The sequence below is a fragment of the Musca autumnalis genome, unplaced genomic scaffold, assembly GCF_047663935.1.
Source record: "Musca autumnalis isolate F117 unplaced genomic scaffold, ASM4766393v1 scaffold_3, whole genome shotgun sequence".
In the NCBI taxonomy this organism is placed as follows: Eukaryota; Metazoa; Arthropoda; class Insecta; order Diptera; family Muscidae; genus Musca; species Musca autumnalis.
In genome coordinates, this window is record NW_027411866.1 from 65,741,605 (window position 1) to 65,766,346 (window position 24,742).

At 33.4% G+C, this 24,742-nt stretch overlaps 1 long non-coding RNA gene across 1 annotated transcript; it reads right to left on the reverse strand.

Moving 5' to 3' along the window:
* Positions 1–15,939: 15,939 nt before the first annotated feature.
* LOC141398092 (uncharacterized) lies at positions 15,940–17,031 on the reverse strand. Its single transcript, XR_012411620.1, has 2 exons — positions 16,122–17,031; positions 15,940–16,050 (listed from the first exon to the last, which is right to left on the reverse strand). It is a non-coding gene; the product is annotated as an uncharacterized lncRNA (long non-coding RNA).
* Between the last annotated feature and the right edge of the window lie 7,711 nt (positions 17,032–24,742).

A 24,742-nucleotide genomic window follows, 5' to 3' on the forward strand; every position in this document is an offset into this window, starting at 1 on the left:
CTTTTGACAGGAAGAACACCACTACTCCGATAAAAAGTTGATACGTAGTTATTTTTGACATTTTACGTGTACAACATTAAGTTTATTTGTTTTCTTACAAGTTTTTTTCATTCTTACAAGTTTAAAAGAAACGATGTGTTCTATTTAAAACAGCCTGTTTCTGTAAAAATGTTTGCTTGTCAAACGAACCGCTCATACTAAAACGTATACGTTTAAAATTTGGTTCTTGTAAAATTTTACGAACCACTCGTTTTTATCTAAAAGCTTTCGTCTATAGCTTCGTTCCCGTACTTTTTAATGGTAAATCTCGTAAAAGAGAGAACTGCAAAAAAATTGTTCTCACACACAAGTTTTTTGAAATAGTTCGGGAACGGAAAAATGGAAAATACGTCAAAAAAACTGGAACAAATGTCAAAGTCGGCGTATCAGCCAATCAGACGCCGGCAACCATGTTACTATTTTTTTACTCGCCCAAATTTGTCGTGTAAAAAGTTTTTAAAGAGAGCGTCATTCAGCGCCATTTTTGTTTAAAGAGAAGTGAACATTTTACAACTTTTTTGTGTACGGGAACGCTTTTTCGAGTAAAATGTGTAAAAGTCGTAAAAATTGTAAAAACTTTTTAGTTCTGGAACACAGCTTATTTCAGAAAAGCGTTTATATGTCAGGGTTTCCATAATACTTATTTTGTGAATTTTGCATAGGCATATGTACGTAATATGTGTTACTTGATGGCAACCCCAATAAACAGATGACAAACAACAAATAAGAAAAAAAAGTAAACAAATTTGTCGAAAAAGAATTGTGATAATATGATGATACGGATGTGGAAATAAATAAAATTGCATTACCTTCCAGTTTTCGTATGTTTTGTGCCTATTATTATTCAAATTATTTAATTTTCATTCAAAACGATAGGTCTTTTCCATTCGTTTAATTTTGACGTATTCGTTCGTCTGATTTTGTTACGAAACCCAAAGAATACGAAAATAAAAAGCTTTCATTCGAATGTCACACGAATACAAACGTCAATCGCTATGAAAACCACATTGTGTCTTCGTTCATGAAATCGACTAACGAATGGGCAAAAACTTTTTACAAAAACACGCTGTAAAGGTGAGCCCGATAGTATGCTGCACAAAAAACAAATAAAAACGTCAGCAAATTCAAATCAACCAATCAGATTTGAGAAAAAGTAACATCTTTGTTCCTTTACGCTAAATTTTCTTATGCTTGGTTTATACTCGGCATCGTTTCGTGATTTTGAGCGAAATCAAGCAAAATTTACCATGATTTTGCATACAAAAATGAAATCATCTCATTTCGTGATTTCAGTAAATCAACATCGAAATCACAGTACTCATGATATACAACCCTGTTTTTGCCTAAAAAGTACCAAAAGTTGCAACACTTTTCACGTATCACAATAAACAAGGTAGATGGCGAATTTATGCAATAATAAATTTTAATATCAAAATTTGTAAAGTCGAAGGTCACATTAGCACTGTTTCACATGGCGACTTCTAGTTTATAGACGAGGGGTATGAGGTAGTGATACAGCTGTACATGGTTTTCTGTGTTTGCGATGTTGTCTCTTGCTATTATTCGTTTCAAGAAACTCGCTAGTGTGACCAAGGGCAAACAAAGAAAAAAATAAATACATTACTTTGTTACAATGTTAATTTTTCATTGACTTCCTGTACTTTTTCGTGGTAAAATTAGCAAATGAGCGAAAAGTCAAAAAATACCTTCCTATACAAATTGAAAAAATGACAGCAATTGCAACGTATCAGGCAATCAGATGACAGCGAACAAGCTGCTAGTTTCTACTCGGTCAAATTTGTATAGCAGAAAATTTTATTTTTGCTCCATTTTTGTATTAAGAGAAGTGCGAGTTTGGTACAAGAACGCGTTTCTGGCAAAATAGTGCAAGAAGTACTAGTTTCAGATTCTGGAACACAACTTGTGCCGGTTCTAGAACCTGCAAGAATCTACAAAATTTTAGTACGATAAAAATTTTCCCTTATGCTATCAAAAAAAAATAGTAAAATTTTGTAGATTCTGGAACAGTTCTGGAACATACCATTTATCAATAAAAATTTCTAATATTGGTGCTATTATGATACATAAATTTTTTTGCACTTTGTTAGTATTATACACAGGAAATATGACAATTTTTATATTAGGTGTGTCTTTTTACGTGATAATTTTTAATAATTATTACGAAATGTTACTAAATGCTGTATTTTTAACCAAAGTTCAGTAAAAGATAGCGAAGTGAGAGATCAATTTTGACAGTTGTTTGCTGAGAAATTGCTAAAAGTTGCTGAAAGAATTTTTCCAGCAACATTTAGAAAGTTCGATCAGCTGTTTTTTAAACATCTGCTAATGGTCAGCTGCTCAATGTTTATTTTATTTTTGTGGAAAAATACTATAAATATTACGATTCACCTATATTTATTGATTGTTTTATTAATATATTAATTATTTTTTATTTATTTTGCTTAAAATTGAAGAAGTTTTTCATTGCTTTGGAGTAAGTTTTTCTTTCACGCATTGGCGCCAATGTTTTTGTTTTGGTTATCAACTGTTATCCTGCCAAAGTTTACTAAAAGTCTGTCACTTCTTTATCCATTCGACATCCTTTATGTTTGACAAAGTCCATACCACTTTTAGTTTTTGCGTTCACACTAGGATACAATTTCATATGACCACAATATATAAATCACGCAAATAACACAATTTATATTGTTAAAAACTTTGGAACAAACTTTAGATGTATAATTTTTGTCCCGGAAATGTATACTTCCCGAGATATCGGCCTCGAAAGTTCCGGAAAATCCCTATGTCAGACTTAAGTTAAGCTGGGCACCACCTATCAGTTATGCTGTCGGGCCGATGAACCCTTTTTGTATGTGTGTGCATGACTAGTGTGTAGCCGAGCCTTCAGTCATTTCACGAAATCTGTTGCGTACCGCCTAATGCGGCGCTACGGTGGGGTTCCAACTACACTCAGTCGGGGCTTTCCCTTCCAGGGGGTTCTCAACCCTTCCACCGTCAGCCCTAGGGGTCGAACAATTGAAAAATGAGACACGAAAACAAACAAAACAAAAATCAAAACACAACACGACATACAACCATGACAAGGGAACTTGGTGTTTCTGCTCCCACACATTGCCCGCCCTGCCTTGACCCTTTTGTCCAAAAAAACAACATCAATATTAAAGGGCCCCGAAACCCACACACACTTACCTCGCCATTACATACACCCTAATTCACTCTCTTACAAAAAAAAAAACTTAAAGTTTCATCTTAATATCAAACATTTAAACATAAAAGCATTTATTCCCATTTAATTTGGGTCTTAAACCTAACGCATAATAGTAATCTTAACTCGAACACAAAAAAAAGGTAATAACTATCTGAAACACTAACACCAGTATACGGTATAACGAGTCATTAACTCGGATTACCATACATCACTACACGACTAAAAAAATATGATGCCAATTCGGCCAACTGGAGTTATTCTGAACGCCTACCTAATAGAGCTCTGTTAGATGGGAATTTTAGGACGTCAATATATGGTCCTGACCAAAAAAAAAAAATAATTATTTCGTCGATGGGTGATTTGAGGTAACCCTACACTCTTAGTCTTCCTGGAGTTAATATTCCTTACAAATACAAAAATTATATAAAGAAAAACTATTAAATAGCTATCTACTACGGCACACTTAAATCTAACGACATAAAATATGTATTTTTGTTATTATTTTAATTATAGTTTTTGCGTCTTTTATGGAGATTGAAGTTTTGTATTTTCTAGCGAGCCGTGAGCAGAGGAACGGCAAAAGCAAACTGGTAAGAGAGCTCTTTTAGTGGTTGTGTAGAGTAAAGCGCTTGTGCCGGTAGTGGGCACTAAGAACAAGGAAAAAGCTTAATCCTATTGGAAAGCCTTAGAAATTGAGCCTGAAGTCGTGAGAGATAAGTCTAGGTATTATTCTCCTAATTTGTTCATCAAAAAAAATTATTGTTCAATTATTGTGTAAGGAAAACAAAGGGAATTTCTATTGAAAATTTAATTTTAATAAATTGTCTAATGTAGTGTTGAAGATTAATTAAGATGTGTTGCTAATTGTTTGTGATTGCGTGGGGAACGCTATGAGGTAAGTGTGGGAAGTTGAGTGTGTGGTTAATGGGGTCCAGGAGAGATTATCGATGAGGACCATCTGGACCATGGTAGGGTGGGCCAGTGTAGGGTCGGGACAGCAAGACCCGTGTGTGGATGTTTTCTCGTAAAGTAAGTAAATGTGAAGGTAGGAAAGAAAATTCACCCTCATTCAATGTTTGTGTGTGAGTCCTGTTTTGGCGGGTTGAGACCCCATGCCGCCTTTGAGATGTCTCAAGCTAGTCTGGTGGCTAAAGCGGACGCCCTAAAAGCACACATAACAAATCTTGAAATTTTCCTCCAAAAATGAGTTAATTCAAAATTTTTCTTTGTTCCTTCACAAACATTAGTATTTGCTTTTGAAAATTGTGTATTGACAATTTGAAAATAAACACAATTCATCCAGACTGATTCATTTTGAAATCAAAACTATTTTGATTTTCATCAGTCTTCAAAAACTCACACATACATTCTCAAATTTTCGAAAATTTACACATACTATCACAAATGCTGTAGGGCAGACTGATAGGTGAGTGCCCCGCTTTAAACATATTTACTAAATTCGTATCGTATGAAAATTTTATTATTACTGGTAAGTCTCGTCTCCTCCAACACAGGAATACAATTATATGGGGGAAGTCCACACTTCCCGAGAAATAGATCACAGATTTTTTTTTTCAATTTTTCTCTAAATAGCCGGCCTTCGGCCAGGGATTTAAGACTTTCTCTTATGGACAGGTGTAAATCTCGGGAACGGGAACAAATCTTTTTCCTAAATTTTTAATTTTTTCTCTAAATAGCCGGCATTCGGCCGGGGATTTAAGACTTTCTCTTATAGACAGGTGCAAATCTCAACAACGGGAACAACATTTTTTCCTAAATTTTCAATTTTTTCTGTATATAGCCGGGTATTTAAGACTTTCTCCTATGGACATACGCAATCCTCGGGAATGTGTTTAACTTAAGTCCAACTTGGGGTTTTGGTGGAACTTTCGAGGCCTATATCTGGGGAAGTATACATTTCCGGGACAAAAGTTATACACCGTTGGAATCAGAATAGAAAGGACTACCTATGGTGCAAATATGGCCTTCCTACCTTAGGTGCCTCTAAAGGAAATTTAAGCCAAAACTTTAATTGCTCTCACATTTTCGTTTTCTTTACCTATTTCCTTCATTTTTTGTAAAATTGTTTTCTTCTAACAATTAATTTCTCAACTGCATACGAAAATACATGGCCGAATAGAGCGCTCCCTAAACAGTGTTGCCGTTCGAAAAATTTTTTTCGGCCCAAAATTTTCCTAAAAACGGCCCAAAACGACCTAAAACGGCCCAACATTACAAATTAAAACAAAAATATATATTTCTCATAGATACCTTTTATTACTTTTAGAAAAATCGAAACATATTGTCTATTTTTACGTAAAGGTAGTATGTCGCAAAAAATTGTCTGAGATATAATGATTAGAAGGCAACAATTTATTGTGATTTGAATGTAGTATATAAACTTTAAGAGCGTGTTTCTCGAAACGGCGTTTTTGAAGTCGGTGCCACCGATAGCTCTAAAACGAATTGACCGATCTTCATATGACCTTATTATATTATTCATGTGAGCTTATTAAATACATAAAACGCTTGCCTTTAAGCGAGACATCCGTTTTCGAGATATCGTTGGCACCGCAAAACGCTTTTACAAAAATATGGTTTCGCAGATAGCCATTTACCTCAAGAATATGCACTATTTTTCAACAACAAAAATTCCAAAGGTAGTATAAGATGTGTTCTTTGAGATGAAAGAAAGTATAGTTTCACCGAGTCTTAGCGAATTCCAGTCTGGGAAAATGTAATACCTGTAGTGCGATTCTGTAACTCATTTTTTGAGTTACCGACAAAAATCGGTAATATAAAAACGCAAAAATATGAATGAAATTTTCAAGTGAAAGTTGACAAAACTGTTGATATCGGTAGAACTTTTCGACTACTTTTTATTGGTCGCTAATTTTCCGAATAATATCGTTAATTACCGAATTTATAAGCATTTTAATTTTACCGACATTTGTCGGTAACTCGAAAAATGAGTTAGAGAATCGCACTACTGGTTCCATAATAAGCAAAACTTCGTTTGAGGTTACCTTATATGGAGTTATTGTATTTAGTAGTTTAAGGGCAATTATTACATCCTTTCTTTTACTATTGGTTGGATATGAAAACGCAAAAAAAAAACCAATTTGCATGCATAAAAAGTGTAATTTTCACACTTTAATAAAAGAAGAATTTTAATCATTACTTTCAACTTTAAGTTAGCCGAAACGCTATAAATCTGTACGCAAAATTCAAACTATAACAAAATAAGAGTTGTAATAAAGGGGGTATTTGGGTCACTTTTATAGTCTATTCTCTAATAATTTTGATCTGGAAATTTAATATAAAACTCCAAAACAGCAAAATTTATTTCAAACTTTTCATTTTCTGTTAAGTAAGAGTGCATAAATGTAATTGTCTGCTTTCCTACAAATATTTATGAAGTTTCGAGCTGGTACGATTTATTTTTGTAGTCAATTTCAATATATTGATGATCTTTTTTATTTATTATTTTTTTATAAAAAAGACAATTTGAGTTGACACTAGGGTATAAATAGGATAAACCTGAACTATTTGCTTGTAATTCATTCTTAAGGTCATACCAAAAATAGAAAAAAAACTCTAGCTTGACATGATACCGTTGCCACTAATTTATTATGAACTTTTTTATTTATGAACGCAATGCATGAATCTTTACCAAATACTTAAGTATCACCAAAAATATATTTCGAAACCCGGGTAACTAAAAGTTAAAAGTGACAATTAAACTACTAGGAGGACCTTCTTGGCATTATCTTTTAATGTGAAAATTATATTTTTAATGCCACCACATTGCTTTATTTTACGTTTTGAAATCCACCCAATAGTAAAAGTAAGCATGTAATAATAGCCCAAAGACTAATATTTGCTATTTTATAAAATATTATATTATTAGCATGAAAACCGCCCAAAATGGATTTGGGCCGCCCATCGGCCCAAAATTAAAAATAATTTTTTATTCGGCCCAAATTTGGGCCAAAATGCCCAAAACGGCAACACTGTCCCTAAATGAAAAATGTACATATGAGTTGCCACATCAATTTGATAGATGAAAATTTTCATAGTGGTCACACTAGCTTCGTTCCAGAACTAAAAAGTTTTTACATATTTAACACATTTTTGCCCAAAATGCGTTCCCGTACACCAAAAACGTTGCAAAATGTTCACTTCTCTTTGAACAAAAATGGCGCTGGATAGCTTTCTAGAGTTGTATAGTTCATGAACGGACTAGTTCAATTGAACGATTCATTGAAAAGAGCGCATGAACTAGATCAGTCGATATAGTTCATTATAGTTCAATAGCTCACTGAGCGCCTACCGAAAGATCCACAAAGAACGATCAACGAACGAACGATTCACAATCTAGTTCAGTATGCCATTCACATAAAGTGAAGCCGTCCTCTGTGCTAAGTGACGCCTTCGTAATGTAATAAGTTTTGTTTATGTTTTGGATCAATGTGAAGTGTCATCCCCCATTGTAATAAAAATAAATTGTAAGAGCATTTTAAACACATCGTATCCCAATATATCGAATCCATTACCTATTCAATGTGCCTTGTTTTGGATATAAAAAAGGAAAAAAGTGATAATTTCTACAAACACACAACGTAAGATTTTTTGCCAGCCACTTAAATGAAATTGTAATTACATTTTTTTCGAAGGATGTTTTTTCTAAACTTAATCTTTCTTTATGAATGGAATGAAAATATCTAAATGTAATATTTTTGTAGTTTAATTATACTATTCTAATGTTTGTTCCTATTTGATGTATGTATGTATGTGTTTTCATCAAGAGAACGATTAAGAGCTCGTGAACGATTCTGATCCGAATGATTGAACTGGATAGTGAACTATGAACTAGATTACTGAACTAGTTCAGTTAAAAGAGCTGAGCTATTGAACTAGATCTTTCAAATGAACTAGATTGTACAACTCTATAGCTTTCCCTTTATAAACTTTTTACACGACAAATTTGGGAAAAATGTGCAACATGTTTTCCGTCTTCGGATTGGCTGACACGGCGACTTTAACATTTGTTCCAGTTTTTATGACGTTTTTGCCATTTGGAAAAATTTGTATGTGGAGCTCATTTTCGACGGTTTTCTCTTTTGACACGTTTACCATTAAAAAAAGTACTGGAACGAAGCTACTATGTGTACAACATTCACAGGTAGCAAATTTGACATTTCATATGACTTTCATAGATAGTGTAAACACCCCTTAAATGCTGTATTTTTACTTTTTTTCTATTTTCGTATCAAAGAGTAAAATCCCTCTTATGCCAAGTTACCACTTGCGCTCCAAAATCCACTGGATTTCAAGAAATCAGTACTCCCAATGCGTACGAGTGGCCGTCAATAGAAATGGAAAGAGAATAAGAAAATAAAACACGATAGTTTTAGTAAAAGATTTGGCTCAATTGCCGGTGTATATTGATTGTAAACAATATTACCTTTTCTACTTAATGTACAACGTTATGTACGATGCTTACAATAAAGCGCGATGTTTTTGCTTGCGATTCAAGCGGCCGATCGATCTGTCTTGTTGTTTAATTTATTAGTTAGGTTTTGTGTTGACATCTGCATACATAGATGCTTCAAGAGGGCTGTTGTCAAGTGAATATTCGTTGAAATCTCTCATACTATTACAGGGGTGTAATAAATGGGAATGAGGAGATTTCAACGAATATGTCTATGCAATTCATTGGACCAATTTAAATGAAATAATCAATTCTATCTTAAACATTTGCCGCCTCCCTTGGAACAACCATATGTTTTCACAAATACAATTTGATTATATGTAGGTAATTAAGAAGTATAGTGCAGGCGTGAGCAATAACCTTTTACATCAGTTCGTGCTATCGGATTGCTATTAAATAAACAGAAGGTGGTTTCATATTCATTATTTCTTAATGTAAACGATTTTTAATATATCGTAAGTTTATATTTGTAAATCAATATTGTGACTGATTTGAAGTAATGTAAAAATAAACTTATTTTATTTAAATAGACAAATTCCCCAGAGGAAGTCGCCAAAAAAGCGACGAAACGTCGGGAATAAAAAGCAATAATCTTCTTGTTTTATTTGCTTTAAATACCAAAGGTCTAAAAGCTCAATAAAAACATAACAATAAAAACTAAACTTGAACAAATAATCAACAACAAACCAAAAAGCGGATAGCCAGCCGAGAATTCAATTTAAATAACATAAACCTGCATTACTTCAAAGCAACACAATGAAAGGATATTTCCAGCACATATCACTCAAGTACGATAATAACACCTGCCGAACAATGAAAGAATATAGCAACGAACTTAAGAGACTGACACAACAACAACAAAGACTCAAATTTCTTTTGTCATGTCGAAGTTATGGAATTATACCAAACCACACAAAACATACAACAACAAAGATAAACTCTTTATTTCAAATAAACACAACACAGAACAACCACTGAAAGAAATTACTTAGGAGGTTTGGCGTTTTTTGTTTGGGATGACGACTTCTATTTTGTTTTTCAAAGTAGTCAGGCTTAATCCCATAGTCGTTGTTTTAATATTTTATTAAAACAACTTTAATTTATTAGTGGGAAAAAATTGGCGATGAAATTACTTTTAGAAAATTTGGGTTTACATACAATAATCATTGGTTCGATAACAAAACGAATGTGAAATTCCCATTTGAATGTAAATGGTTGTTCTCATTGGGAAAGAAATTCGCGTTACCAGTCACAAAAACAAATTTTTCTTCTTTGCGTGCGATAGCTGACATCGAACAATGTATAGTAAAATTGGATGAAAATGAAAAAGAGATATGTAGAGCAAAAATTTCTAACAGGATAAATAGTTTCAAACGAAACAAAAACACAACCAGAAGGCAGATTTATAACAGCGATTTATGAAAACACAAAACAGTTCCTTAAAACCCATAAAGATGACATAATATTACAAGCTGACAAAGGAAACAAAACCGTGGCCATGTATAAAGAAGATTATACACAAAAAATGCAAACACTCTTGTAAGACAAACACACATACAAAATTATCAGAAATGACCCAACAAACAATTGCAAAAAACTAATAATAATCTAGTTTTGGAATTATTTAAGAATAACAATATCAGTTATTTTGAAAAGAGAAAGTTATTATGCTCTGCAGCGAATGCTCCACGGATATACGGGCTACCAAAGATCCATAAACCAGATGTACCTTTACGGCCCATTGTTTTTTCTGTAAATGTGCCTTGTTATCAAATAGCCAAATATTTAGGTGAAATACTAAAAAACGTTACTTCGAAAGAGTACAATATAAAAAACTCCATTCAGTTGAAACAAGGACTTAAAAATATCAGACTAAACTGTTCAGATATTTTAGTCTCCTTCTATGTGGTTTCATTGTTTACAAACATTCCTATACACACAGCGACCAAAATTATTATGGAAAAATGGAATCAAATAAAGGAACATACAACTATCTCCAAAAAACTTTTCTTCCAAATATTACTATTTTGCCTCAAAGACAATAATTACTTTATGTTTAAGAACAAAATCTACAACCAGGTTTTCGGAATGCCAATGGGGAATTCACTATCGCCGACGATAGCCGACATAGTGTTAGATCACCTTCTTGAAGATGCAATCTCCAATTTAAAACAAAAAGACAAAAGTATCAAATACATTGTTAAGTATGTAGATGATATCTTAGCAATAATTAACAAAGAAGATGCAGATGATATCTTGCAAACCCTCAACCAATACCACAACAAATTACAATTCACGATAGAATTGGAAAATGATGGGGCAATTCCATACCTAGACGTAATGCTACAACGTAGCAACGACCGCATTTGTTTTGACTGGTATACCAATGAAACCTCATCAGGAAGAAGAGTGAACTACAACGCAACAAGGCCAAAATAACAAATCTTCAACACGGCAAAGAGTCTAATATATATAATATTAAACATAAGTGATGAACAATTCCACATGAAAAACATCAAAATAATAACGAATATTCTCAAAAACAATTGTTTCCCCACCAACATCAACAATTCCTTGATAGAAGAAACAAAAAGAAAAATGAAACATGAAAAAATAACAACAAATAAAAATATAAACACAAGTAAAATGAACGAAACGCAACCACAAGAAAATTTTTTCGTTGTACCCTATATTCCTGGTCTGTTTGACAGCCTAAAATTAAGAGAAGTCATAAAAACCAACAACATAAACTTTGCCTACCGGCCGAATGCAACACTAAACACAATATTCACAAACACAAAAAGTCGAATTGACAAACAACAACAAAGCAACGTGGTTTACCAAATCCCTTGTAAAGGGAAAATGAACGAGAGTTGCCAAAAAATTTGCATAGGGACAACAAAACGAACGTTAGGAAGTAGAGTAGGAGAACATAAAACTGACATAGATAAACAAAAAAAGACAACAGCCTTAGCACAACATGCAGTGAGTACAGGCCACTCTCCTGACTTTGAAAATGTCACAATATTAGACAAGGAGAGAGTCGAAAAGAAATCTAAAAGAAGATACCGACAACATCAGTTCGTGCTATGGGATTGCTATTAAATAAACAGTGGAAGACTCATTTGAAGGTGGTTTCATATTCATTATTTCTTAAAATAAACGATTTTTAATATATCGTAAGTTTATATTTGTAAATCATTATTGTGACTGATTTGATGTAATGTAAAAATAAACTTATTTTATTTAAATTCCCAGAGGAAGTCGCCAAAAATGCGACGAAACGTCGGGAATAAAAAGCAATAATCTTCTTGTTTTATTTGCTTTAAATACCAAAGGTCTAAAAGCTTAATAAAAACATAACAATAACCTTTTTTTTCAAACAATTTTGATTTTTTTGTTTGTTTTTAGCATATCATTTCTTCAAAAAACATTCTTACATGCTAAACGAGTGGGCCATGAGGGACCCGGGCCATTAGGGACCCGGCGGTTATATGGCCATTAGGGACCATGGTACATCAGGCTCATTAGGGACCCTGATACTACAGAGTTATTAGGGCTCTGAGACTGCAGGGCCATTAGGGACCCAGCCGTTGGTGCAGATCAGTGTAGATCTGGCTTACGAAAGGGCCATTAGGGACCCCGCGAACGATAGTGCAACGTGAGCTAACGTTCGTTATGTTTGGTTGGGGCCGCTTTACAACTATTTTTCCGTACGCTTTACGGATGTATTTTGAGCAAGCAGCGAGCCCGCCGAAAGTCGTATGACTTTTAATTATTTTCGGGTACAAGTCTGCTCCTATCAAAATATCTACTGGTCGAGATTTATCGAATTGAGGATCTGCCAAAACTATATTCGACAAATCCGTCTTAAGGTCCGAAGTGACCGAAAATGTGGGAAGATTTCCCGATATCGAATCTACAACTAACGCCGAAGTTTCATAAATAGACGACCTGTCACCACGACTACGAAGTTTCAACGAACAACTTTTATGACATGTAGCTGTGACAGTATCGTTAACTCCAGATATTGACGATTTAGTAGATTGGACCTGGAGTCCTAGATCCTTCTGAAGTCGTTCCGAAACGAGAGACGACTCAGAAGCGGGGTCGATCAACGCCCTAGCAGTAAAAGAAGCACCGTGATGAACGATATTCACCAGCGCTGTTCCCAATAGAACTTTTCCTGACTGACTGACGTGGAAGGAACTAAATTATCGTCCGATGTCGACGGAGCGCTAGGTGTGCTACTATTTAAGTTTCTAGGCCGAAAGGTGGAAGCTGAAGCTGACAACTTCGAACTTCTGGGAGTCACCATTTGACTCGGACTGCTCACCATAGAGCGATCTCTGTGCAATAGAGTGTTATGCCTCTGATTACACTTGCGACAAGAACGACTATTACAATTTTTGACCTCTGAAGACAATTCACACACAAACGATGCCTTTTGACCAATTTATATCTTTCCAACGGCGTACAATTTACGAACCGCAGGCAAACATTTAATTTGTGTTGTTGCTCTGCACAAAGAACGCAACAAGAATTAGAAGACGAGCGAAAAGGTGTCGAACAGTATTTGGGACTGTGTGAAGTGTGAGGAGAAGAAGTACAACTTCTCATTTCATGGAACACATAAGAGTTCGTATTCTCTCTGTCAAGAATGCATCCGTAGGTATTTCATAAATTGCCATTGCCGAAAGGCAACTATTTATTCCACGCTGTATTGACTTTTGTCCCGGACTGGTTTCCTGATCCAAAACAGGAAGGAAGGAATAATAATTTTAGTTGGCTGTGTACCAGCAATTGTGGATTATCGTAGGTGGAATTCAATTCATTCGACGCAAGATCGAAACTCCGATGAGTTAAAGGAAACTTCGAGACAATTTCTCGAGCCACACCACTAGTTTTACTCACCAGATGACACAAACGCTCAATATCTGTCAACCGGGGTTATCTACGTAAACCGCACTGAACAAATCTCTGAAAGTGGGCCAGTTAAGAAAGTTTCCATCGAAAACCTCAATATCACAAGAAGGTACCGCAAGATTGTGAATGTTATCAAAGTTTTGAGAGTTAATAACAAAGCTCGTGCTTAATCTAGGATTCCCAAAACCAAATATTGTGGAACTAGTCGCTTGCGTGCCCACATCTTGAGAGGTTTGATGCGGCGAACTCTTGTTTTTAACATTTATATCACAAGACTGTTTTTCCGAAGAAATATCGCCTGAATGTTCCGTTAAGCAATCTACCGAACTATTTTTCAATGAGTTCAGGGACAATTTAGAAGAACTACTCAACTTTGACAACAAACAATTTATTATCGAAGAACACCTTATATATTTCTTATACGACTCCTCATATATGGAATTAAGATTTCCAGGATTTTCTACTGAAGAGAGGCATTTACTAAAAGTTTCCTGAAAGTTATTCCACAATTTCTCAATTTCCTCACTCCTAATTTCGAGAGCATAAAAGTCAAGTTCGTCTTCCTTCATAGCACCGAAATGTGCAGTGAATCTCACGATAGAGTTGGAAGCTCTGAGGGTCTTTTCTTTAGGAGTGAAACCATATTAACAAAAAAAAGAGAAATCAAACCAACAATATGGTAACCACAGGATAAAACAAAGCTAGCAAATTTGTAGCCACAAAGGATAATGCCAATAAATTAATTTATCATAATCAAGCTTATATGAATAATCAAGCTACCAATTGTAGCGTGCTGATTTAAAATCTCAATCCAAAATTGAAACAATATTCAAAATCTTAAAAACAAACGAAATTTTGCAAACGATACCAACAACAATTCAATTGACAACTATTTGCTTAAAAAATTGCAATAAGAACTTTTAGTCAATATTTAAATTCCAAAATAATGTACGAGTAAACTGCCATTTAATTTGCTCACCATTTAAAATTAAACTATATTCAAATTTCAAAGCAAATCGTAATAGAAAATTTAAAACAATATTCAAAATTCCTGAAATCCGCTATTTAAACTACACAATTATGTAAATTACTATTTAATTTACAAAAAAATATCCAATTATCGACCACAAATTCCGCTGGAAATTCGAACAATATTAAAATTTCAAAAAATATAAAATTCGCAAATATATATTGATAAACAATGCCCTACACAAGAAAAGTCCAATTGACCGATTGTAGGGTGCATGCAATATGAAATTAATACAAATAACCACCGAAGGTAGCGTATTTGTGTCCAAAAATTCAATGAAAGTTTCCAATAAAATTCCAATAAAATCTACAAAATACTGATTGAAAACGCCCTACACAAGAATAAGTCCAATTAACTGATTGTAGGGCGCACGCAATTCCAAAATGTCCAAAAATATTACTAAAATGTTCACTGACACCGATTTATTATATTTACTATAAAATATAATAATATGTGTCACAGTACTAATTTACTGACCGGGTACTGTGTAATAATACACCGGCGGGAGACTGTGCAATAAAAACGGACACGACAGAAAGAGGAATTGCCAAAATGCAGTATTTATGCGTACATGCGTGTGTGTATACATTCGCATGGAACTGACTGGCTGACCGACTGGATAGAACGACGACGCTGTAGTATGTATCAATACAAACGTGAAGGGACCACGAATAGGCAGTGCAGTGTGAATATGTAACCAAAGTATTTATGAAAATATGTTTGTATACATAGCTTCGTTCCCGTACTTTTTAATGGTAAAACTCGTAAAAGAGAGAACTGCAAAAAATTCGTTCTCACACACAATTTTTTTGAAATAGTTCGGGAACGGAAAAATGGAAAAAACGTCAAAAAGACTGGAACAAATGTCAAAGTCGGCGTATTAGCCAATCAGACGCCGGCAACCATGTTACTATTTTTTTACTCGCCCAAATTTGTCGTGTAAAAAGTTTTTAAAGAGAGCGTCATTCAGCGCCATTTTTGTTTAAAGAGAAGTGAACATTTTACAACTTTTTTGTGTACGGGAACGCTTTTTCGAGTAAATTGTGTAAAAGTCGTAAAAATTGTAAAAACTTTTTAGTTCTGGAACACAGCTCATATTTACACTGCTAATACTAGCGAAAACGAAATCAATGTAGATTTGGGGTATTTTTAGAACAATTTGGCAACAACAACAAAAAGCTGGGAAACGACGATTTGGAAGAAAATAAACGAAAAATAATGTGAAATGTTTAGAAGAAAGTATTTTTTATTTTTGTTTTGATATTTCTATTCCCGTATGTATGCACGTCTGCCCACGATTTGGACTATGGCCGACCGACAAAAGGAGGGAATCTATGCAAAAATCAAACAAACGAACACTTGTTTTTTTATTTATTTTAATGCTCTCTATGCACTATACGTACCTTGCAATAAAGGCTTATGTCCAATTTACATTAGCAACTTTTTCGTCATTTGGAGCTGTTTCGTCATATATTTGCTAAAACAGGCAACATTTTGCGTCATATACCATACAAAAATAAATGATGATAGCTGCGTCATTTATTCTAAACAACGCACGAAAACACCATACTATTATAAGAAGCCCTGTTTTTTTGTCATAAACTACCAAAAAATGCTACTGTTTTATGATGTCTTTGTTTGTTTGTGTGTGTTTCTAGAAAAACAAAAATACTCAAACGATGACAAAAGTGAAAATAAATGTTTAAAAAACTTACAAAAATTATGTATTTTTTGTTTTTAGAATTAATTTAAGTTATTTGATACACATTTTTGTTGTGAAATTCCTATTTCTCTGAATAAATATATTGTGTGCGTGTGTTTGTGTTATTGTATAAGTGTGTATGTGCGATTGTGTGCGTAAGCAAATGACGCAAAAAACAGATGTAAATACACTTCATTTGATTCTAGGATTTCGTAAAACGAAATCATTTAATGTGCATATGTAAATTGGACTTTAATGATGGACTGTATATTTATTTAGCTTTCCAAAGCAAAGCGATGATCCAATCTGGCTCGAATTGACCAAATGTTTATTCGGCTCGAAGCGACCAAATGTTTAGTCCGCACTATAGGGACTTTGGGGAATAAATGGTGCAAAGACTCCCCAATCGAGCCAGTACGCCCAATGCGTACGAGTGGCCGTCAATAGAAATGGAAAGAGAATAAGAAAATAAAACACGATAGTTTTAGTAAAAGATTTGGCTTAATTGGGGTTTATTGATGGTAAACAATATTACCTTTTCTAATTAATGTACAACGTTATGTACAATGCTTACAATAAAGCGCGATGTTGTTGCTTGCGATTCAAGCGGCCGATCGATCTTTCTTGTTGTTTTGTTTATTAGTTATGTTTTGTGTTGACATCTGCATACATAGATGCTTCAAGAGGGCGGTTGTCAAGTGAAAATTCATTGAAATCTCTCATACTATTACAGTGGTGTAATAAATGGGAATGAGGAGATTTCAACGAATATGCCTATGCAATTCATTGGACCAATTTAAATGAAATAATAAATTCTAACTTAAACACTTATTTTTTGTTGATTTCAAACATATCACAATAATCAAGTTAGATGCATATGCGCAGCTGATCGAACATGAATTTTATAAACAAGTTGTTGTAAAGACAATATAGAACTTCACAACTTTATTTCGAAAATTATCGTAAAATTATCTACATATTTTATTAATTGTATATAGTACTAACAAATAAAAAATATCCAATGATTTTATCGTCGAGACATCATAATAATTAATTTTGATAGATTAAGGCAGGTTATTACATCCTTTCTGTAGTTAAATATTGGCCGGTATCGGCCAGATAACCTATTTTTTATTCTTACATGTTTGCTTTAAGAATAAGCGTCAGATAAACTAAAAGGAACTTTGTGTTCCTTTTAAAATTTAAACTGCGCCCGAGAGTATCCTGCACCAAAAGCAAGAAAAAATTGTCAACAAATTCAAATCAACCAATCAGATTTGAGAAAACTTGGGGTATACAAATTTTTTTGCTTGATATTGCCATATTTTTACAAAATATAACATTTAGTTTAAATGGAAGATGTAATAACAAATCCCTTGTAATGCGAACTTTATTCCTTACTTTTCTTAAAGTAAGGTATAACAAAAATGGACTTTAACAAGATGAAAGAACGGGCCTAAAGGTGTGTTCAGAACATGCAAAATATTACCACTTGATGTATTTTCACCGTTTAGTGCTAAAAATGCGTTCCCGTACTCCGAAATCTAGCAAGACTTGCACTTCTCTTTAAAATATGGTTTCGAATAACACCCTCTTCTCCTGTTTTCTGCCATACAATTTTGACCTAGTAGAAACTGATACGTTGATTTTTACATTTCTGCTGGAGTTTTGCAATTTCCGCAGTTTTTCTGCTCCTGTATTTTTTAAGAAATTTGTATGGGGAAGCAATTTTTGACAATTCGCTCCTTTTTTACCGATACCTTTAAAAAAGCACGGGAACCCAATGAAAAAGAGCATTGTGACAAAGTAATTTAACATTTTTTTCACATTGTTTACAAATGTTTATACAAAATTTTTTTGTTGCACGCAATGTACCATCTAACTTGTTCATTGTAATACGTGAAAAGTGTTGCAACTTTTGGTACTTTTTTAGGCAAAATCAGGGTTGCATATCATATGTACTGTGATTTCGATGTTGATTTCGCTGAAATCACGAAATGAGATGATTTCATTTTTGTATGCGAAATCATGATAAATTTTGCTTGATTCCGAGCGAAATCACGAAACGCCTTCGAAATCGCGAAACGACGCCGAATGTAACCCAAAGATTACTCTCTGAAAAGAAGTTACTAAATAATTATTACTGAAAAATTAAAAGACACAACTATTGTCGTATATTTTTAACTACAAATTAAATTTACAACATCTGAAAATTTGAAAATTCATATTCGATCAGCTGCACATACGCAATGAAATAAAAAATAAAAAACAGTGACATTTATTTTGTTTGTTGTTATTTTTATAAGCAGCCATGTTTGTTTTTTTACATCGTTGCAAGATCTGCAGCACTTTTATGCAAAACTTTTTACGTGAGAGCAATTTTGGCAATTTTCTCTTTTGCTACTTTTACTATTAAAAAAGTAAAGGAACAAAGCTAATGAATACTAATTTGCTTGATATTGCCATATTTTTACAAAATATAACATTTATACCATGGCAGAACTACCAGGTAGTGGTATCACACCAGCTGATCGACTATGAAAAGTCAAATCCCTTTATAAAAAAATATTTTTGTTGTAATTTCCCCAACAACATAAAGAAAGTTTAGACATAACATATTCAAAATTTTACGATGCCACTACCTGGGTAATTGTGCCATGATTTATACCAAATGGAAGATGTTACTGCTAAACCTAAATAACGACGGGACGTACACAAATATTTCACCAACCTACCAAAACAACGCTCTCTGAGCGTCCGTATTACCCAAATACGTTGAGTCCCAAATCACATTTAAAACACAAAATACGCGACCGAAACTTACTTAAATGTTTTCATTCGTAAAACAAATAATTTTCCTTTGCAATGAATTGTAATTCATGTTTGTTGGTCTTTTGTTTTTAAAATACAAAACACACACGCATACAAACAATAACGTTCTGTCAAAGTTAAACTTTTTCAACTTACAAAAAGTATACGCTCGACGTATTTCGGTAGTTCTCATAAGAATACATGTGGTGGAATAATAAGGTGTAACGCCAAAAACAGCTGATCTTCATACAAGTTGTCAAAATGCGTTATTGTGAATAAAATCACATACAAAATGTTAACAAGCTATTCACAGTAATGCATTATTGTGAGCAAATTTGACGTTTGACATGTTTTGATGTAACATCTTCTTACACTATGTTTACATTTACGAAATCCACTCGATTTCAACTGTCAATTCCATTGCTCAAACGTCAAATGAAATCCAATCGATTTCAGAAGAGTTTTCATTTGACGTACACACAAAGGAATTGACAGATGAAATCGAGTGCATTTCGTAAATGTAAACATAGTATTAATCCACCATGTAACAAATCCCTGGTAATGCGAACTTTATTTCTTATGCTTGGTTTACATTTACGAAACCACTCGATTTCAACTGTCAATTCCTTTTCGTTACGTCAAATGAAAACTCATCCGAAATCCATTGGATTTTATTTGACGTTTAAGTAATGGAATTGACAGTTGAAATCGAGTGGATTTCGTAAATTTAAACTCACTATTACTTTCCTTAAAGTAAGGGATAACAAAAATGTACTTTAAATACAAGATGTAAGAATGGCCCTAAGTTCCGGTACACACTAGCGTGAATTTCATTAAAAAATCGAGTGGATTTCGCAAATGTAAACCAAGCATAACCGTGCATAACATTAGCTCTGTTCCAGAACTAAAAAGTTTTTACAATTTTTACCACTTTTACACATTTTGCGTTCCCGTACACAAAATTTATATGAAAATCGTTTACGACTTTTACCACTTTATAAAGTACGGGAACAGGCCAATTGTAAATACATATGTTCACTTGATAATAAAGAGTCTTGAGTGTAGCCGTTACGCTGATCAAACTGTCTGACTATCACTGTCAAACCTTTTCGCTCATTCCTTTAAACTGAAAATGCAAATACCACTTAAAAACAACCTAAAAATAAGAATATATATACGAAATCCACTCGATTTCAACTGTCAATTCCATTTTTTAAACGTCAAATGAAATCCAATGGATTTCAGATGAGTTTTAATTTGACGTATACACAAAGAAATTGACTGTAGAGCTGGCAAACCATTGATATTCCCAACATTAGATACCCAGCAAAAAGTTTGCATCCGCGGATGCAGTTGAATCACTACAAGTGTACGATACATTTGCCGTTGGAGTACATCTTTTCCTATGAATCCACTTATGAATTTTACAAGAGAGCGCGCAGCTAGGATGCACTCCATTTTGCTTCCACAGCACACAGCCAGGATGCACTCCATTTTCGATCCAAATCACAGCTTTTGGTGTAGTATTTTGGAATGAATTTAAATGCACTCTTCGGATTGCATTTTAAATCCATTGCGAAATATCCCAAAATAAATAAAATGCATTTATTACTTGTGTAAAACAGGAACACAAAGAACTTTATTTTATAAACGCAAATTAAAAAAAGTTTTCAATCACATTTGAGCTTACTTCCTCCGTTCTCGATTTAATCCAAGCGCATCAGATTTTCTTTCATCATCCTACAGTTGTTTTATGTTGCCTTCCCATCACTTGTTCAGCTTTCGACATGGACTCCACTCCATTAAAAATGTCCGTCTCGTGAATTACCGGAAAAATGTTCGCAACTTTAGTTGTTATTTCTTTATATTTTAACAAATTCTTCGAAATGTATACACTCTTGTTTATCTTTTGAAGAAATGTGTAGGGATCAACCAACTGTTTTTTCTGTAGGGATCCCTACAGCAACTGCTTATAAAATGTATCGAACGGAGTGCATTTTTCATAACTCTGTTGGACTACATCGAAAGATGTTGTGAAATCATAACTCCAATTGCACAACTTCCAAAATTTTTTGCTGTGTATTTTCGATATAATGATTTAAAATATCGATTGCTATCGATATTATCGTTAAGTTGTCATCGCCATTAATTTGGAGATGAAAATGGCCGAAATGTCAATGGTTTTCTTGAAATTATGCAAAAGTAGTTCACAGAAATGTAAAGGAGAATAAACAACTGCTTTTATTTTATAAAAAATGTAAAAACAAAAATAAATTTTATTTTACCGAAAAATGTGTACGTGTGACTACGGACTTATGACTGGTTTACATTACGAAATCGAGTCGATTTCAAACTGTCAATTCCTTTGCTCAAACGTCAAATGATATCGAATTGATTTCATTTGAGTTTTCATTTGACGTATACGCAAAGGAATTGACAATTTGAAATCGACTCGATTTTGTAATGTAAACCAGCTATTACTTTCTTAAGTAAGGTACACACGATCAGTTTCGACTTTCAGTTTTGCTCAAATAATCGGTTGCTTGCCAGTGTGGCCGTTCATTTTTGTCAGTCATCAGGCAACCACAAAATATTTAGTGGTTGCTGGACAGTTTGACATTTATCGATATTTCCGAAAAATCGACAGTCAAAACTGATCGTGTGTACCCCGCCTTACACACTCATAAACGAAAAGCAGCGAATATTCTATTTATTTCAATGGATTTCAGGTTACGGATTTTTATTCCGATAATATCGATAGGCAAAACTATCTATCGATATTGAATTTTTATTGAATAATAATCGATATTATCGATGGTGCCATCGATTTTTTGCCAGCTCTAATTGACAGTTGAAATCGAGTGGATTTCGTAAATATAAACCAAGCATAATACAAAAACATACTACAGCTGTGTTCCTTTATGCCAAGTTTGCACTTGCGCTCCAAAATCCACTGGATTTCACGAAATCCTGACATACACCCCGGTGTTTACAATTATTTTTTGTTGATTTCAAACATATCACAATGATCAAGGTAGATGTATATGCGCAGCTGATCGAACATGAATTTTCAAAAACAAGTTGTAAAATTAATCATCAAAAATATACGACAATATAGAACTTTACAACTTTATTTGGAAAATTATCGTAAAATTATCTATATATGGTATTAATTGTGTACAGTACTAACAAATGAAAAAAAAAAATGATTTTATCGTTAAGATATAATATGCTGTTTATATTAGAGCTTTTTGCAGGGTTAACCTTCTTTATGAGGATTTGTTTGAAATATAAGCATGGTATAAGTAAAGAGGTAGATTTAAATGAAAAAAATCTATAGAACCCTTGTTTTTCCTGAATTCCTAAAACTTCAAAATTTAGCAACAAGTGGGTTTGTTTACAACACCAGTTTTGAGCGTTTTATAAAAATCGCGAAAAATGAATGAAGGACCAATGTTTCTCCGCATAATCAAGTTGTGGATATGATAAAATGTTTGTTTCAATGATAACCTGACGAATTATTTCCGTACAAATGTTCCAAAAATAATTTTAAAAATCATTGAATTCGATTGTTTTTAAAATTGTTTGACATATTATTCAAACACCACACACACATACACAGTTTGCGTATATTGTTTTGAAGTTTTAGGAATACTCGAATGAAAAAATTTAAATTGACATAAAGCTTTTGCTAACCTTTCTTATTAAACCATGAATATAAGCAATGGAATTGACATTTAAAACCCAGTCGGTTTGTTAAATCCGGTTATATATAAACGGGGTATAAGACATAATAATAAATTTTGATAGATAAAAGTTGTGCTTAGAACCTGTACAATATTAGTACTTGCAGTAGTTTTCCCGTTTAGTGCTAAAAATGCGATCCCGTACTTCGAAATCTAGCAAGACACCCTCCTTTCCTTTTTTCTGCCATACAATTTTGGCCTACATAGTAGAAACTAGCAGCAAGCATGTACATTGGCATCTAATATGATAGCTGATACATTGATTTTGACATTTATGCTGGAGTTTTTGTAATTTCCGTCATTTTTCCTTTCCCGTATTTTTTAAGAAATTTGTATGGGGAAGCATGTTTTGACAATTTGCTCTTTTTTCTAACATTACCATTAAAAAAGTACGGGAACACAAAGAAAAATAGCATTGTAACAAAGTAATTTAATATTTTTATCACATTGTTTACAAATTTTGATACTAAAATTGTTTGTGGCAGCAATTGACCATCTACCATGTTTATTGTGATACGTGAAAAGTGTTGCAACTTTTGGTACTTTTTTAGGCAAAAACAGGGTTGTATATCATGTGTACTGTGATTTCGATGTTGATTTCGCTGAAATCACGAAATGAGATGATTTCATTTTTGTATGCGAAATCATGATAAATTTTGCTTGATTCCGCGCGAAATCACGAAACGACGCCGAATATAAACCAAGCATTACTTATGTTACGTTTACATTTACGAAATCCACTCCATTTCAACTGTCAATTGATTTCAGATGAGCACATATGCCTTTCTCTTCTACCACAGGCTACCAGACAAATTTCTGCAGGTAAAAAATGGTAGAACTGATTTTTCGACTTTTGTTTGACGATTATAGGTCTGTACGATAATAGTCCGTTTAGACATTTTAAATCGACTCGAATTCTAAATCCAACTTTCAAATCCTAGTTGTTTAGCATGGTAGAACAAATACAAGGTAAAGTTAATACTACAACAAATACAACTCGAACAACAACCACAAAGGAATTTGTTTTTGTTTGTAACGTTACTGCCAGTTGTATTTGTAAACAAAACAAGGAAATGTCTATAAATTATTTGAATTTAAAAAACTAATAATTTTTCACATTTGGTTGAACATTTTGGAAAACATGAATGAAAATTCGTTACATTTTCAATTTTTATGGTTCCACATCATTCCACTAAATCAATGATGGGCTTTCATACACGCCAGCGTTGATTTTCAACCCTCACGCATTCTTATGCTCTTCAAATCAGTTGCTGCTGAGAAGCCGAAGAATGAACACACGTGTGGGGTTCGCGCGTGATTTTCTTGTGTACACACAACGAAATCTACAATTATTTTTCAGGGATCAAATTATGTTGTTAAAAATATATATAACAACCTAATGAAATGTTTGTTATTGTACAAAACGTGTTACCAAGATCTATTTAACAGGTCACGTAAGTAGCACAACAACAACTCTCTTTTGGCCGAAAATTCTTCAATATGTCAAAATGTTTGTTTACGTTTTCATACGATTTATTCACAATAACAAAATATTTGACAGATTGAAACCAATCAGCTGGCCGTTTTACGCCACCTTATAATTTCATCATGCGTGTTACACGATTTAAGAAAAGATTTTTGCGCATATTATCATAAATTAAATACGTATAATGTTATGGAAAAAATTATATTATGATGGAAAAAATATAATAGTTTAAATATATTTTTTTTTAATTTTTCCCTAAACAATATAAACATGTGTTTA